Source organism: Camelina sativa, chromosome 14 (assembly GCF_000633955.1).
Source record: "Camelina sativa cultivar DH55 chromosome 14, Cs, whole genome shotgun sequence".
NCBI classification, from domain to species: domain Eukaryota; kingdom Viridiplantae; phylum Streptophyta; class Magnoliopsida; order Brassicales; family Brassicaceae; genus Camelina; species Camelina sativa.
In genome coordinates, this window is record NC_025698.1 from 22,176,040 (window position 1) to 22,193,752 (window position 17,713).

Consider the following 17,713-nt stretch of genomic DNA (forward strand, 5'->3'; position numbering starts at 1 on the left):
GTTTTCCAATTTTTTTAAACTTGCGGTATTAATGCTCTGGACCGGCTCTCGTCACAACATATTGTAAACTCTTTTGTGGATCACAACAAATTTCAGACATAAATTTTGGAACCACGTACGGGGGTCTTCATAAACCATTTGATGGGTCGTTATTGGAATTAAATTGATTCAGATCGTAGTGTGAAACATCTTTAGAGGAGATGGGTTTTATTCCTACAGAAAGTGGTCAGACTTTTTGTGTGTGCAAGAATATAATTGTGCATGAGAATATTACTTTTTTATTCTCTTTCCCGGCTTTGTGAGGTTAAAGCAAAGAAAGTTTATTTGCTTCTTCTGATACAACGCTGGACTGAAACTGACTTATTGAATGTCAGCTTTGATCTTTTACATGCATGCCATATAGTTCCTCTATTAAGTGACGCACATCGCTTCGGAGTTCAAAAATTGTTTTTCTGAGCTCCTCATCCTTGGTACTCTTAGACCTTATTATATAGCACGTGTGATCTGTTGATATCAATATCAGAACGATTGTTAAATTAATAACCTGGGAGAGATACTATAGTGTGGTGTAATCACCGACCCATCTCCTACGGGTGGCAAGAGGGATTGCATCATCAGTATCAGGTCCATGATGTAGTTTATGTAGTAAGTCTGTCAAGTCCCTAGGGATGGCATAAGCATCATGATGATTGGTTGTTTCTTACGTATTATAAATTATGACGAACAAAAAAGATTCATAATATCATCCTTTAAAGGATATAGTTTCTTCTTACTCTTGAAGATCACCAAAGATGATGTAAGAAAATATTTTACAACTTCCTTCCTTTTGCCCACTATGTTTAGTGCTCGACTGTGAATATACCGGAAAAAATATTCAACTAAAATTATATCGCCAGCCATAGGCAAACGAATATGGCCAAGTGTTTGAGTATTTGACATGATATTGGTGGCAAAATCTACTTACCGGGAGAGAATTTTCTGATTTCATGAAACCATCATATTCATTCTGCCTATACAGAGCAGCTCTTGAAATGTAACCATCAGATTCTTGCGAAAGAAGAAACCCAACTAGCTGACTCAGGTAATAGCAGGCCCGACCATTCACCCATTTTTATGACACATGGGTGTTGGGCCTCCATATTTTTTGAGATTTTTAGTAATAAAAATAGGCCTCAAAAAATATTTTTACTGCAAAAATAGGCCTCAATTTTATGAAAATTATAGATTTGGCCTCAAGTTTTAAATTTATCTATTTTTTTATTGCAAAAATAGGCCTCATTTTCCGAAATTTTAAGATTTAGTTTCAGTTTTATTTTTTTATCTATAAAATCCATTAAAAAGTAATTGTTTGTATTGGGCCACAAATTTCACTGGGCCGGCCCTGGGTAATAGTTTCTTCTGCCATTGATTTAGTAACTTCCTCAGCAAGAATCTGCCTATACAGAACATCAGCTCTTGAAATGTACTTAGCCTCAATTTGCCACCGTCCGTCCATCCATGTTGCTTAAAAAACACGTGAGACCGGTTGTTGCCACCTAAATCATCGTCCATGAGTCGAAACTCGTTGACCTACAAAAAAAATATATAGCATTCTTCAATGATCTTTGATCTCACATGTACCAAAATGCTTTCTAGCTTTTGACTCAAAGCTTTCAAGAATCTATTGTCCATTAACCCTTTCTATCATTGTTTCTTTATTGTTTTGGTATTGGAGAATGCCCTTCTCATTTGTGTTTTAAACATTCGATTTTCATAATCCTCCAATTGTTGTATTTGTTTTCAACTTTAGTGGAATGAAAACAAACGTTAGCCCAAACAAAAAATGGGAGGTAATATTCCTTCCGCGTTTGTCCATTTCTTGCTCTTCAAACTTTAAACTATAAAATTGATTTCTTATCCAAATTTTAGAAATTTTCTCTTAACGGTTTTCCTTCTTTTTGAACAACCACTGACAGAGTCATATTCTAATTAAGGTGCATGTGGTTGGAAAAAAACAAAAAAATTGATGTGTCAGAAGAAGGATTTTTGAGGTGTATATTGTGAGACAAAAAGATTATACTTTAGGCCAAACAAACTCGTAGTTTAGAATCATGCTTTTATTCAATGCAATAGATATGTAACAACAACTCTTTTGAGAGCTTAAAGATCAACATATTCTAAAATCCTGGTCCAAGCACGAACCACATTTCTTTTAGAAGTTTGAGAATTTTGTAGACAAATCACATAATCTGATATTGACAAAGGGTAATTACTTAACTATTAGCAGCCACTTAGGATATAATCACAAGTCTTGAGTGAATGTATTGCTTGCATCCATACATGTTTCAGATCACTTGACCAGCAGATACTCCCTTAAAGGAACTTAGTGCGCTGATAACCGATTCGTATACCTCTATACCTTTCATGAACACAGTATCTTTAAGGAACTGAGGCCAAGAGAAAATGTTTATATCAGTATTTTGATTATATATATATATATATATATATATATATATATATAACTCAAAGATATCAATACATAATATATCATCATGCCAAATACCTCGTTATGGTTATGCACTAAAACAGGAGTATTACTCATTGGAGAGAAACCCAAAACCGGAATTCCCAACGTGCGAATAAAGCGTGAATCCGTTGTTGAAAGCAAAACTTCAGGCTTTGCGAGTTTTCCTCCCGTTGCTTCAACAGCTTGCTTGAAGATAGACCACCAAGGATTGGTATCATCTATTGGAGTCATTATAGCTCGTCCTAAATAGTCTCTTAAATTTCCTTTCAGTTTTATCTGGTGGCAAGAAAAATACAGCAGAATGATTATTCTCCCTAATTAAAAGCCAAGAACAGTTTTGCGTAGCCACAAAATGTTATTTTTCTCCTTTACTGCATTTGTTGCTAAATTCTTAACCAAGGAAGACCATAGAAGGATCACTCCTTAAGACAGATTTAAAAACAAAGAGCTAAAGAATATTCTATAACCAACACAAACAACATCTAGTTTAGGTGCATGTTCACTTACTATGTAGGTCATGTTCCTAATAGAAGGAGCCCATTTTTCAGCAATTATTTTTTCCATAAGATCTGGATCTGCCGTAGGAGGCAACCTTAGATCATACCCAGCTTCTGCTTCTGAAGGCTGCATGTTCATCACAAACCCCTGGAAAAAACAAAAAAAAAAACACTTTTATCTCATATACACATAAAAAAAAAAATTAAAAATTGCAAAACTGAAATCATCAACTCACAGTAGTAGAAGGAGTTCCAGCTTTAAGATAAACTGGATTCACAGAGATAACCTCCCAAGTCGCAGCTTTACCAGCTTTGACCAAATCAAACTGCGTCTCTCTAAACTTAGATATCAACTCAACACTCTTCATCAAATTCTCCATAGCTGAATTATCATACAACTTAGCACTATGACCTGGGATGCCTTCAGCTCGTATAACAAGATGCCATGGAGTACGTTCAGCGTAAAACACTCTGCCTCATCTCCAGGACTCGCTTGCCCTTCATCCATGACAAATCCTAAATTCAACTCTGTAAACTCGGAAGATGCCGCGAACTTCATCATCCCGTCGAATCCACCTATCTCTTCTTCAGGAACGTATGAGATATGAACAGTGCGAAGAGGAGAGAAGCCTCTTGATTTCAAGTTCTTGATTGCTTCAAGGTACTGAACACCGACACACTTGTCATCTTGCGCGCCACGAGCGTAGATATGGCCATCGATGGTACGGTGAGCTGAGAACGGTGGATGAATCCATTTCTCGGATTCAGCGGGAACAGAATCGAGGTGAGAGTTAAAGAGAATCGAAGGAAGGTTAGAGTTTGAGCCTAGCCATGTGAGGAGAAGAACTGGCTTACCAGGAACAAACTCGATTGTTCGAGAAGTTAGACCTATTGATCTAGCTTGATCAAGAAGAAACGAGACTGCTGCGGTGTAGTTAGGGTTTGGATGAGCGGTGTTGATTCTTAAGTATTGTTGGAATCGTGTGATTGGTGTATCTTCTTCTTCCTTTTCGCTGTTTGATTGAAGTGAGAAGATGATGGAGAAGAGGAAGAGAGTCCAGAGAAGAGAAGACACGGCCACGGAATCTTTCACCATGGATTTGTAGTTGGAGGAGTGATTACCGATCTGAGGATGAAGAAGAAGAAGAAGAAGAAGAGCTTTTGCTATTTTTATTGTGACTTGAGCTTGACCGAAGAACTATGGATGGAAATGGTCTTTTAAAAAATTATTAAACAAGAGACCATGTCATATATTCAAATCATTTGTATCGTGCCACCATGCTATGCCATGCGGGGGATATTTTAAATATCTAGTCTTTAAAAATGTTTCCGTTTAAGATTAGTAGAACTATTATTATCTTACATCTCTTAATGTAAACTGATTCAACCTCACAAACCTTACTTAAAAAAGGATAGAATATATGTTAATTCTCTTAAAACTAAGTACAGTATACGAAGGTGGGCTTTGCTAATGGTTTTATGATTATCATTTATGATGTTAAAAGCACTTGTGACATTTTTTTTTTATTTTTTTTTATTTTTTTTTTTAATTCAGGAGTGATCCTGAAAACTTAGTTTCCGTTTATTGTAAAATAGCTTTAGGTAGTATATAGTTTAGTTATTGTGGTTCAAAAATATATCTAGAGCACGTCAATAATTTTTTTGCTTACTAGGTCCAAACACTAATGCCTAATGTCGGAGAACTAATCGAACTCAGGTGGCGGGACTTTACTCAATTTTTAACGTCAATAAATTTAATTAGTCATCTAAGAGATCGTTCTGATAAAGTTGACAGTTCCCACCATAATTGCCACTTGATCAGCTAGTTCGGGCCATGACCAGATTTAAGATTTACATTCTTTCGAAAAAAAGTAACATCTCTATATTAGTAAAAGAGAAGTACAAAATGAATTCGAGTTAGTCAAAATTAGAAAATTACCCAAAATCAACTAAATTAGATTCAGGTCAGAAATATCCGTTTTGTTTATAATGGGTTATCGGGCTAAAATCTGAAATGTATTTAAATTTTGCAATATTTATTTAAATTTAAATTATACTCCTAAGGAAAACTAAACAAACATTTCCAAAAACAAAAACCATATTAATTACGAGAATATTGATTTTCCTATTATTTAGGAAACCCATATATATATAATTTTTTAAATAAAACCATATTTCTTATTTAGAAAATAGCATATTTCTTATATGACTTAAGTTATTAATAACTAATAAAGAAAAAAATGTAAATTTTACTACGAAATAATTTAATAAAAATCTTTAATTTTTTGAAAAGAGAATATTTTTTAAAACAAATTTTTAAAATTTTACAACAATAATATTAAGTTTGTTATAAAATTATCTCTGTAATTATAATAAAGTACATAATAATTAATAATGATAATGTAATTTATCTACACCATCAAATAGAAAATAATTTAATTATATGATGATTTTAATTTTATAAACCATTACAAAACCTTTAATGGATTATCGTTTAAACAAACTTACCATAATTAAAACGTATAAATATATTTTAAAATTTTGATTTAATAAAAATATCTAAGAAGATCAATTTAAATTTAGCATTCCCCAAATATAGTACCCAACATACAACTATAAATATATTCGAATGCCAAAAACCTTTAATGTTAATTATTCGAATTATAAAAAAAAAACTAACCATATTTAAAAACTGTTTAGAGATAATAAGGAAATTTAACTATATTTTACAATATTTATTTAAATTAAATTATACTCCTAAGGAAAACTAAACAAACATTTCCAAAAATAAAAACCATATTAATTACGAGAATATTGGTTTTCCTATTATTTAGGAAACCCATATATATAATTTTTTAAATAAAACCTTTAATGTTAATTATTCGGACTATAAAAAAAACTAACCATTTTTAAAAAATGTTTAGAGATAATATGAAAATCTCAATAAAATCAATCACCCTAATAATTAGCACTTGACATAAGTCACATAACCACTCGAAAATTAAATGAATAATCTGATTTTGATATTTTTGGGAGCAATAGTGTATAATTTGATTTCAAACCTACAAACTAACCAAAAATAAAATTAAATTTTCAGTTACACGATAATAGTTTACAAAATCATATCACAATAGTTATTATTATATATGCAAGTATAATCTTAATCTTAAATATGTTGAAAAAAAAATCTTAATCATAAATATAGATTTCAATTTTTTGGAAATTGAGCATATACCTCGAATCTATATTTAAACATTTGATTCACAAATATATTATTAAGATTATATTTATGACAGTGTTAATTAACCCTAAATATTGAAACGGACTTTATTTACTCTATAAACTAGGAGATATCACGTGCTTTAAGCATGAGTCAACATTTAAAAAAATATATATAATATAATAATAAATTTTATTGTTATATATTTTTTTTAAAAATATTTTGTTTGGGATGATATTTATTTTTATTTATTCTGTAAATCTATTAGTCTATTTGAATACTAATTATTTTAGAATATTATAGTATTTTATTTTTGACATATTATTACAGTTTTATATTGTTTGTTTGTTGTATTTGCATCATTATTTTGTGAAATATAAAATAGTAATTTTAATATTATAATTGTGAGCAAATAAAAATTATTATTTTATCATCTATTTAAATTTAGTTTTACCAACCGGCCAATTTGGAAATTAAAACACACATTTTTCATAGATTGGGTAATATATATTCGTTTTTAAAAATTTCAAATCACAACATATGCAGAAATATTTTTGCATTTGATTAATCATAAGTATTATATGAAAATTCCAAACAATTTGTAAATAAAATAAAATAAAGATGATAGGAGAATCATAATTTGAAATCTTAACAAAATCTTCGAATTAGTTATTAAAAATAATTATAGTATATACTTGGATATAAAATCTTAGTTTTTAAAATTCTAATTGGTTTATATTTTTTTTTAAAAAATATTTACTAATTTTGTCCATAATTTATTAGAGAGAGAAAATATTTTTATTTTTATTTTTTTAGATTTTTTAATATTTGAACTGTGAGTGTTTTTTATTTTTAATTAATTATATTTATTTAAATTAATTAATTAAGTTTAATTAAATTTTTCGAATGGCAATTGAATATAATTTTTTACTCATTTGAAGGTTAGTTTCATATTTGTATTTCTCAATTAATATAGTAGGATATAGAAGTCGACTAACATATTCACTCCTCACTAATCATTGAAAATTTTCTATTTTTATTGATATTTTTAACATATGTCGAAACAATAACTGTTGCATGGTTTCAAACGAGATATACATGTTTCTTGAATCACTTCGATGAAACATATGGTGCTTTTTTTGAATCTTCTTTTTTTTTTATAGCAATAATTTGCTCATGTGTCAATCTGTTAGTTTTTATATAAAGACCAATTTTTTTTTTTCTTTGGTCATGATTTGTTGATAGATTATGTTTAACTTGGATACAAAAATAAATCTGAATGTATCCAAAAATATATGGATTTATAAAAAAAAATATACATACTTGAATGTAGCTTTTGTTTTTATGTGCTTCAATTTGACATATAAACACATTTCACGGCCATATATTTTAATGCCCCTTAACATATTTTTCAAAAATTTTGAGAACAAATTTGACTTTCTTTTGCGTGACATGAAAGGGAGAAAGAGAATTTGATATATAAGCTCATTGAGATTTGATATTACCAATTTCTTTTTCATTCTACTATTTTATCCAAACCCATTACACAAATATATGATTTAATGTAATTGATTATACTAAAATTTATATGTCGTACATGTCCGCAAATATTCCCCTGCGTTGTAGCGCGAATGAGATCCTAGTTAATAAGATTATCCCTAATGGGAGGTTTTAAGAGTGGTTTTTACTGTTTGTGGGAAAAAAATAAATCAATTAAAAGAAAAAATGATAAGAAATCTGATTTAAGAGGCGCTACGTGTCAAGCTGTTGTTGGACAAGTAAAATAATAGAAGAGCAAAAAATTTTTATCATCGATCGAGTTCAATCTGTTTTTTTTTTCTCTCTTTCTCTCGCAATAGAAGTCCCGAATCGACTTTGGAAGAAGATGGAATCGAATGATATATAATCAGAGGAGGTTGGGGTCTGAGGTGATGCGTAGCGGAGGAGATTGAATCGGCGGAGGTGATGCGTAGCGAAGGAGATTTCGCGATTAGGTAAACAAATTAGGGTTGTTTGATTTTTGATCCCATATAGGCCATTTTATAGCAATTCCTTTGTGACCAAGTTAATTTTGGCAATCTTATGGACAGTTACTTGCTACTGGTGGATTAGATGGTGTTGTTCAGATCTTTGATGCTTCATCAGGAGATTTTAAATGTGTTTTGGACGGTCCCGGTGGTGGAATCGAATCGAGGTATCAACATAGCTACTTGTGCTTTACTCAGTAAGGTGTTGACTATGGTGTATTCTGTGTGTGTTTTAGTTTTGTGTTCTGTCGCTTGGTAGTGTCACAATTCTTGTCAAAGTTTAAAGCTTTAGTATCGATATAGGAAAATATCTCAACCAGTGTACCAAATTGGCTAGTTGTTTGATCCTTTGATTATGAATGCGGGGAATTTGGTTTGACAGAGAGTAACAATATTTGTACTTGTCATTAATAAGATGGCTCCTCCGTCGTCTTTCCTGTCTCCGGGAATGTTTATCCTCTTGGGTAACTGCCAAATTTCACATCTTTTTTTAATTTCTCTGTTTCTTGGTTCTTTCTAGTCACCCATTTGTGTGTTTGATCTTCTTTGTTTGGGGATTGTGTTCAACTGATACTTTCTTTCACAGGGATTTGAGTGACAATGAGCTCGTTGGTCCTATCCCACCTATACTTGGCAATCTCTCATTTACCGGAAAGTTGTGAGTCTCCTTTATTTAAACCATATACGTATGCTTCATATGTTCAGCTCTTGGCATATACATAAATACATGCTTTATATCCAATTAGGTATCTCCATGGAAATAAGCTCACTGGTCCAATCATATGTCACGTCTCAGCTATTTGTAATATGTCACACTCATCAAGTTTGTTTCTGTGAAGCTTTTGCATTACCTATACTTACCTTTTCTGTTTCGTTTATCCGATTTCACAGGCAACTAAACGACAACAAACTGGTGGGAACTATCCCACCTGAGCTTGGGAAGCTAGAGCAATTGTTTTGGCTGTTTTACTTGCAGTGATGTATCATTCAATCTGCTCTCCCGAGTTATTCCCTCTAAGTTGGCCAACTACAGAGTCTAAACTCTTTGTAAGTTAATCATATGATCTTATCCTTTGAATTATATACAAAATATAAGTATGGATCATTATGTTTATGTGCAGAATATTGAACAACAACAAGCTCCATGGGAAAATTCCAGAACAGTTTTTGTAACAACAACAAGCTTCATGTTTATTTTTATGTTAAGAGACTCAAAATAAGAACCCACCATTGGAGGGAAAAATTGTAATTATGCTTACCAAAGTTCTTATTCAACTAAAAGTACATCTTATATTAATTCAAAATTATAAGAGCCCCAATAATATAACCTTCATTGAGGTTGCCCTAAGTCAAACTAGTTCAACCCTCTTAATCTAATTTTATTCAAGTAATTAAATGAGATTGCATTTCGATGAGAGACTTTTATACATCTTTTAATTTCTTTTTTCCGTATTGGCAAAAATAATATAATCTAAAGAAGGAAAAAAAACCTTATTATTCGTGAAATGTAGCAAAAGGGTGGTCCATAAGACATGGACAACAACAAAAAATTGCATCACTATCCAAGATGAAAAAAAAAAATGAAAAAACCCCCCAAACAAAAGCTAGATATTAACGTGGCAAGTACAACGAATAAGAGGTACGAAGAAAGGATCGGTGAAGTAGCCAAGAATCACATTGGTGCATTCATGTCTCATGTTGAGAATAAGGTTGCAGCAATAGTCACTAACACGAAACTTCCCAGTGTAGTAACTCACTTCCATCTGTTGTTTACATATTGCCGACGGCCCAAAATCTGTTATGCAGCTGATGAAATGAACCCATGGATTCTGATAAGGATGCGCTGGAGTTGTTGGCATTGTTGGCGTGGGAGTGGACACAGGTTGTGGACGTGGTGGAGATTTCTTGGGAAATGGACGTGGAGGCGTTGATGGTTTTAGAGTCGGAGGAGATGGTTTAGGAGGCGTTGGTGAAAGCTTGGGAGTTGGAGGTGGCGTTGATGGTTTTGGAGTCGGAGGAGATGGTTTACGACGTGGAGGAGATGGTTTGGGAGGTGGCGGGGATTTTTTAGGAGTTGGTGGTGGTGGTTTAGGAGACGGCGGAGACTTTTTAGGAGTTGGTGGAGGCATTGATGGTTTGGGAGGAGACGGAGATGGCTTAGGAGACGGTGGAGACTTTTTAGGAGTTGGTGGTGGTCATAATGGTTTAGGAGGAGACGGTGATGGTTTAGGAGGCGGCGGAGACTTTTTGGGAGTTGGTGGCGGTGATAATGGTTAAGGAGGCGGCGGCGACTTTTTAGGAGGTCGTGACGGCGGTGATGGTTTAGGCGATGGTGGAGATGGCTTACGCGACGGAGGAGGTGGAGGTGCAGGGTAGGATATAGAGACGGCGGCTCCAGATCCGTTGTTATAAGTACATTTCCAAATTTTGGAATCTTGGAAACTCAAATCCACACCAAAGTAATGGTTCTGGTCGGTATTTATCAGCGTGTCCTCATTGGAGACTTCCAAAGGTTTTGGCCAAGTTGCGATCGTTGTTGTTGGTGAAAAGATGAAACATATGAGAGGTACGAGAACGATGAGGCTCTTCATTGTTGAATGCAATTTTATTGAAATGGAACTAGAGTTATATATAGATGAGCTTTCGGTTAAACCTTTTTTTTTCTTTCTTTCTTTCTTTCTCTTTTGTTTACTTTATTTGTTTTTGATTTAATGTATAATTAAGGAAGAAGAATAGATTAAACTTGCATGACCTTTATTTATGGATAAAAACACGGAAATATAGAATTTTATGATATATTTTAGGAGGATCTTATCAGATACTTAACTGAACTCATCCTCTTATATTTTCTCGGATTGAAATTGTCAAACATATGGTTTTCTTTAAGATATGTTGCGGATTTCATCATATCAGCCGAAATCTAATGTTAAAGAAAAAAAAAAAATGTGCATATATATATGTATATATATGTTGTTTATACACTTGTGTGATTGAATTCTAACTTAGAATTTTGAAAACTTTAACAAAATTATGAAAAGTGAATAAAGGGTGAAAGATTATTAAGGATTGCTAGAAAGTATTTTATAATTTTGTTGATTAGTTTTCTTAAATCTTATAAAGTCTTCCAAACAATCTCTATATCTATACTAGTATTTTGGCAAGAGTTTTTGCCATTTAAATCAGTTTTGGAAAGTTTGAGCATTTAATGTCATTGCATTAAATCGATCACTATTCATTTTTATGGGCCAATGTTTTATCATAATCGATGTCCTTATTTTTTATGGGCCTTCATATGTGTTTTTGCCACATCCCATTTTGCATATAGGCCTAAGAAAAATTTACATAAAATCGGTATAATAAATAAAATATAAATGATCTTTTTAATTGCAATATAAACGATCTCTTTATTTGTAGCTCAATCAAAGACAAATTATTAGAAGAGACATGATTTAACTTACCTTAAAAACCATAGCTATATAAAGAAACCAAAAATAGCTATTGCGAGTAAGTTTTCAAACTCTCCCAGGCACCATCCCTGAGGACCTTGAGGATGACTTTTATCCGGATCTCACCTACTGCTCTCCTCCAATAAGAACAGTTCAACCGTTATATAATGGACACTTCCCGCTCACCCACCATTGTCCTGTGGATATATCTCCAGATGAACTCGTTCATGCCCCAACAAGATCTAATCCGGAGAGCATTTACTCTAGTATCAATCGATATTCTGCCCATTTGTTCTTGTTTTCTCTGCATTTACTACCCATATCCTACTTAAGTGTGTTCCCCAACCTTTAAGCCTTTGTCCCTCGTCCATACCTTGTTCATCCACTCTCATTTCGCCAAATCGCTTTACTATATGTGTTTCTGAACATGTCGAACCGCATACCATACCACCAGAAAGGTAAAGGGATTACAAGAGGTTTTTCCCCTCCACCACGCAAACGTATCCGAGCCCCAGAAATAGTTACCTCAGATCTGATAAAAGAAAATGCCCTAACACTCATTGGACGCCTAACCAACCCCACCCTCCAGCGCATGTGGGGTCTCTTCCCGTTTCTCATAAACAGATGGAACTTGCGAGGGAAAGTCACCAGCTCAGATCTACGACAGGGGTGCTTCCATTTCAAATTCGAAAAAGAGGAAGACTTACATCAAGTCTTGGCAAACAGACCGTACCATTTTGACCAATGGATGGTAATCCTAAAAAAATGGGAACCAATCATCTCTACAACCTTTCCAGCCATGATTCCATTATAGATAGAAGTTCAAGGTCTCCCCAAACATTACTGGAAGCTTGAGATGCTCCAAACCATTGGTGAAGTGATGGACGAATTTCTGGATTGGAAAATCACTAGCTCGGCTATACAACTAAAGGTCCTTATGAACGGAGTTGAACCTATTACAAAGGAAACTATTGTTGAATTTGCTGATGGCAATGAGGTCTTAGTGCATTTAGATTATAAAAACCTGAAAAATCATTGTACCTATTGCTTACGTCTGTCACATGATAAGAGTAAGTGGCCTGGGTTGCAAGTCCAAGAGGATATCCCTCTAGTTCCGAGAAACCCTGCTCGAGATCTGTCAGCTCAAAGATCAACTTCAAGAAATTATTACACTCCACAAGATAACTTCCTGCCTCCCAAAAACCAACCACAGTTTTCAGAGAGAAGCAGGCTACCTAGACCAATTCCAAATTCTAGAAAACGTCAATTTGTTAACCTTGAGGAGAATGAGAGATCACATTCCGACTCCAGACAATTCCATCTCAGCTATAGAGAATCAGGTGATGTGAGACACAAGGCTCGATACCGCAGAACTCCACCGCACCAACTTACAACATCATCACATGGTTATAGAGGATCTCTGCCCCACCACCCCCATGCTCATACGGCTTGTAACCTTCAATGGAAAGAAAAACCAACCACTTATGTGGAGGAGCAGGGTGACCCCTCTATTTCCTCTCGAGCTAGAAGACCCCCTCTGGAACGTGATGTTACGAGTCCTGATCCTTACACACCACCCCCATGACATGAAAGTCAAGTACCTAACCTGCCACCAAGTTTACCTCCTCCACCCACTGATAACCCTCGTAGAAATCAAGTCTTCGAGGACCTCCGGGAAGTCACAATACAATACATCTCCTGTCCGGACCCCTCTGAGAGTGCGGCTCGACGCATGAGGGTTATGCAGAGTGAAAGACAATCTTATGGAGAACACAGCTGAATCTATTCTTGCTTACCAGAATACCTTGGGAGTTGACCCTTCCCCGAAGATCTTACCTGCAACTGAGAGTGGCCATGCTTTGTGCCCCATTAACACTGATGTCCCAACACTAGAGAGGGATGTAGGAGGCCCAAGTAAGCGAGGGAGAGGTCGTCCCCTACACATAAACAAGCAGCAAGATCATCCCAAAAGTTGCTAGGAGCAAAAATTCAGAAACGAAACTTTACTCAAGGTTCTCCAAAGAAGCCACTTACTACTAGAGACCTGGAGAAAGCTGGCTCTTCGAAGCCAACTCATAAGAAAACATCAAAACCCTCTCCTAAAGGAAAGAACCAACCTGCAAAATCCAAGAGTTCAAACCCGGATCCCCACAGACGTACAAACAAGGTCGAGTTGACCGAGCCGCCCACTTATTTTGTCTTTTAGCATTTTTAGGGCTTCCCTTCCTTTCCCTATAAAAGGCCTTGTACCCTGCAGCCACAAAAAGAGAGACTTTTTAGAGTACAATTCTAGACCTAGTATTTACCCTTTTGGGGAATTATTCCTTTTTGCTTTTTATTGCTTAGATCTTTAGCCACTTTTGTTTATTTTCTAAGAAATCTTTGATACTTGTTGGTTTCATAACTTTCAAAGTATTAAGAATTTGAGTTTGATTTCTTCTTCAATATTGTAGATCTTCATCTCATCTTTCTAAACATGCAAGTTTCATTGATTTCTGGGTTTATGACTTTGTTCATCATGTTTTGTGTTTGTGAGTAGTGGCTTAGGATCTTGAGGATGGATTAGGGTGGATAAAGATTCTGGTTGTTTAGATTGGTCAAGCTTGTTTGTTATAGATCTCTTCTAGGCTAGATATGCTCTATGCTAATCTTATATCTGAGAGGGTAAGGTTAGATCTTAAGCTTCTTAGCATCACATCAATGTCTAAGTTGTTAGATAAGGCTAGATCTAGAGATTATCATGAAGCATGCTAAGAGATTATATGTTTTGTTGATTTTTGACTTTAATGATCTATTGTCTAATGCCTGCTTTTATATGATCTTTGCTAGTGAGAGCTAGATTGGGAATATCTTAGCTTGATTGTTATTGTCATGAGAATGGATTAACATGTATTAGAAGATCATTGTCTAGAGATAGCTCATTGTTGATTGAGGTTTGTTGACCAATTTAGATAGTCATAGCTTGAGTCCATCCCATGAATCCTTCCTTAAGACCTTTCTTTGTTTATTGATTTCCTTTTTAAGTATTGTTAATTGATTGCTGCTTGCTCTGTTTCAATATTTGCTCTGTTTCTGGCATTCACTTATCAACTCGACCATCCACTCGATCGAGCATCCGATCGAGTGCTTGCTCGAGCTCCTTCGAGAGTTCCTGTTTTATGTTTTGCATCTTTCTGTTTCATTCTCTGTCTCATTCTAGTTACATTTCCTGTTGCATTCATTTAGTTTTTGTTTAATCATGTGGCATTACTTAGTTTGCTTAATATAATTCATGTTCCTGCTTTATTTCATTATTGCTTTAATCATTCTGTTTACTTTGCATTTAGTATCCTGTTTTAGTAGGTTTACATTCTGCATTTCATAATCATCATTAGGTTGTTAGTGACAAACATCCTTCATATTTGGCTTAACTTATATGAGTATTCATATCCTGATTGCTTGCATCACACTCATTATGGTTTGACATCTCTTATACTACAACTGCATAATAGTAATTGAAACCTCTTCCACCTGATCATCACATCATTCCATCTCTTTCATCATATCATTCACCACACAAAAATAAGAGTTTCAATTTGGCGTCGTTGCCTGTTTGAGTGTTTATTTGTGACATTTAGGATTTATACAAGTCTAAGATTAAGTTCTATTGCTCCTTTAACCATTACTGATTTAAATTCTTCATCTGTTTGGTTTTTTTGGGTCTCAGGTACCAACTCGACATACAACTCGAGCTACCACTCGAACATCTGCTGTTCGAGTACCTGATCGAGTCACAACCCGGATACAATTAGTCGTCTCGTCTCAGTCAGTTCGACCTTCACTCGAGCCAGTGCTCGACCGAGTGCCTGTTTGAGTACCTGATCGAGTCCGTTGATGCAAACAAGATCCAAGGGTAATCAGAATCTTCAGAGGTACCTTGATCACATCAACAGACTACCAAGAGATTTGAGACAGCAGAGAACAAGGATCCAACAAGAACAAGAGAATCAGTTGCTAATGGAGCAACAAAACAATCAAGATCCAAGACCAAGAAACATTGGTGCTGGAGATGCACCAAACACACATAACCAAAGAGCTGGTATTGTGCCTCCAATAATTGCTAATAATAATTATGAGATCAAAAGTGGACTGATCTCTATGATACAAGCAAATAAGTTCCATGGTTTGCCAATGGAAGATCTCCTAGACCATCTTGATGAGTTTGACAGGATTTGTAGCCTCACAAGGATAAATGGTGTAAGTGAGGATGGATTCAAACTAAGTCTGTTCCCTTTTTCCCTTGGAGATAAAGCACACTTGTGGAAAAAGACCTTACCAACAGGAGCTATCACAACCTGGGACAGCTGCAAAAAAGCCTTCTTAGCTAAGTTTTTCTCAAATGTAAGGACTGCTAGATTGAGGAATGAGATCTCAAGTTTTGCACAGAGAAATAATGAAAGCTTTTGTGAGGCATGGGAGAGATTTAAAGGTTTCCAAACTCAGTGTCCCCACCATGGATTCAGCAATGAGTCTTTGCTCAGCACCTTATATAGAGGAGTTCTACCTAAGATAAGGATGCTTTTGGACACAACTTCAAATGGAAATTTCCTCAAAAAGAATATAGAAGAAGGATGAGAGCTAGTAGAGAATCTAGCACAATCTGATGGGAACTACAATGAGGACTATGACAAAACAATAAGGCTTGCCTCCAATGATCAAGATGAGAAGTACAAGAAGGACTTGAAGGTTGTTCATGAGAAGTTGGACCAGATTCTACTAGATTTCCTTGCTGAAGAACAAGCTCCAGTTCAAGATGGGGAGAATGAATTTGCAGAAATTTGCTACATGCAAAATCAAGGAGGATTCAAAGGTTACAATCAAGGAGGAGGATTCAAGAACAACAACCTCTCCTATAGAAGCAACAATGTGGCCAATCCTCAAGATCAAGTCTACCCACCTCAACAACCCCAACAACAAAACAACTATGCCCTCAAACAACAACATCAAGGGTTCCAGCCTCAATTGTGTCCCCCACCAGAGTTTCAGACTAACTAAGGCCAAGAACCAGATTTGAGAGCTATGATGCAACAAATGTTGCTTGGGCAAGCAAATGGGCAGATTGAGGATGCAAAGAAGTTTGCTGAGCTGAACCAAAAGATAACCTCTCAGTATAATGATCTCAACATCAAGTTTGAAAGTCTGAACTCTAGAGTGAAGTACATGGAAAGCAACATTACCTCTACTTCAGCTACAAAGCCTAATCAACTTCCTGGAAAAGCTATTCAAAACCCAAGGGAGTTTACTGCTAAAGCTGTTCATCTGTATGAGGAAGCTGTCACTGAGGACAGTGAAGTTCAAAATGGGGAGGATTCATCATTTATTGAAGCTCAGAGTAAAAGTTTCACACAGCAAACTGAATCCGGAAAAGCACTCGACCTAGTGCTCGACCAACACACGATCGAGTGACTGATCGAGTGACCAGTCGAGTTGATTCCCCTGAAGCTGTTAAACCTGCTAAGTATATTCCTCCTGCTTATAAACCACCTCTGCCTTTCCCAGGACGTTTCAAGGCACAAAAGCTGAAAGAACTAAAGGAAATCATTGAGAAGAAGGAAGCCATGGCTTTACAAGAAAAGGAAGTAATTGAGAAGAAAGAGGTGATGTCCATTCAACAAGAGGTTATCATTGAGAAGAAAGAGGAAGATAGAGGACCCCCTTTGGAAAAATATGCTCAACATCCCTTCCTCAAGGAAATGATTCTTAAATTATCCAAGCAAAAAGCTCAAGAACAAGATACCAAGGATTTGAAAGAGATTGGGAAAGCTATTATCCCAACAAAGCTTGAAGATCCAGGGTCATTTAACCTACCTTGTTCCATCAGCTATATGCACTTCAACAAGTGTCTATGTGACTTGGGAGCTTAAGTGAGTTTAATGCCATACTCAATTGCTGAGAAGTTGGGGTATGAACATTTTAAGCCCAACAACCTCTATATTGGCCTAGCAGATGGATCAAAGAGGGATGTGGTTGGGGTAATT

At 35.2% G+C, this 17,713-nt stretch overlaps 1 long non-coding RNA gene and 2 pseudogenes across 2 annotated transcripts; 1 reads left to right on the top strand and 2 right to left on the bottom strand.

The window, feature by feature from the left end:
- On the bottom strand, positions 2,130-4,193 carry LOC104742163 (annotated as a pseudogene).
- Positions 8,025-9,547, top strand: LOC104742164. Of its 2 annotated transcripts, XR_760466.2 has the most exons (6): positions 8,025-8,217; positions 8,314-8,417; positions 8,837-8,908; positions 8,997-9,052; positions 9,142-9,297; positions 9,372-9,547. It is a non-coding gene; the product is annotated as an uncharacterized LOC104742164 (long non-coding RNA). The 2 variants fall into 2 exon arrangements; XR_760467.2 differs by lacking the exon at positions 8,997-9,052.
- Positions 9,756-10,841, bottom strand: LOC104742165 (annotated as a pseudogene).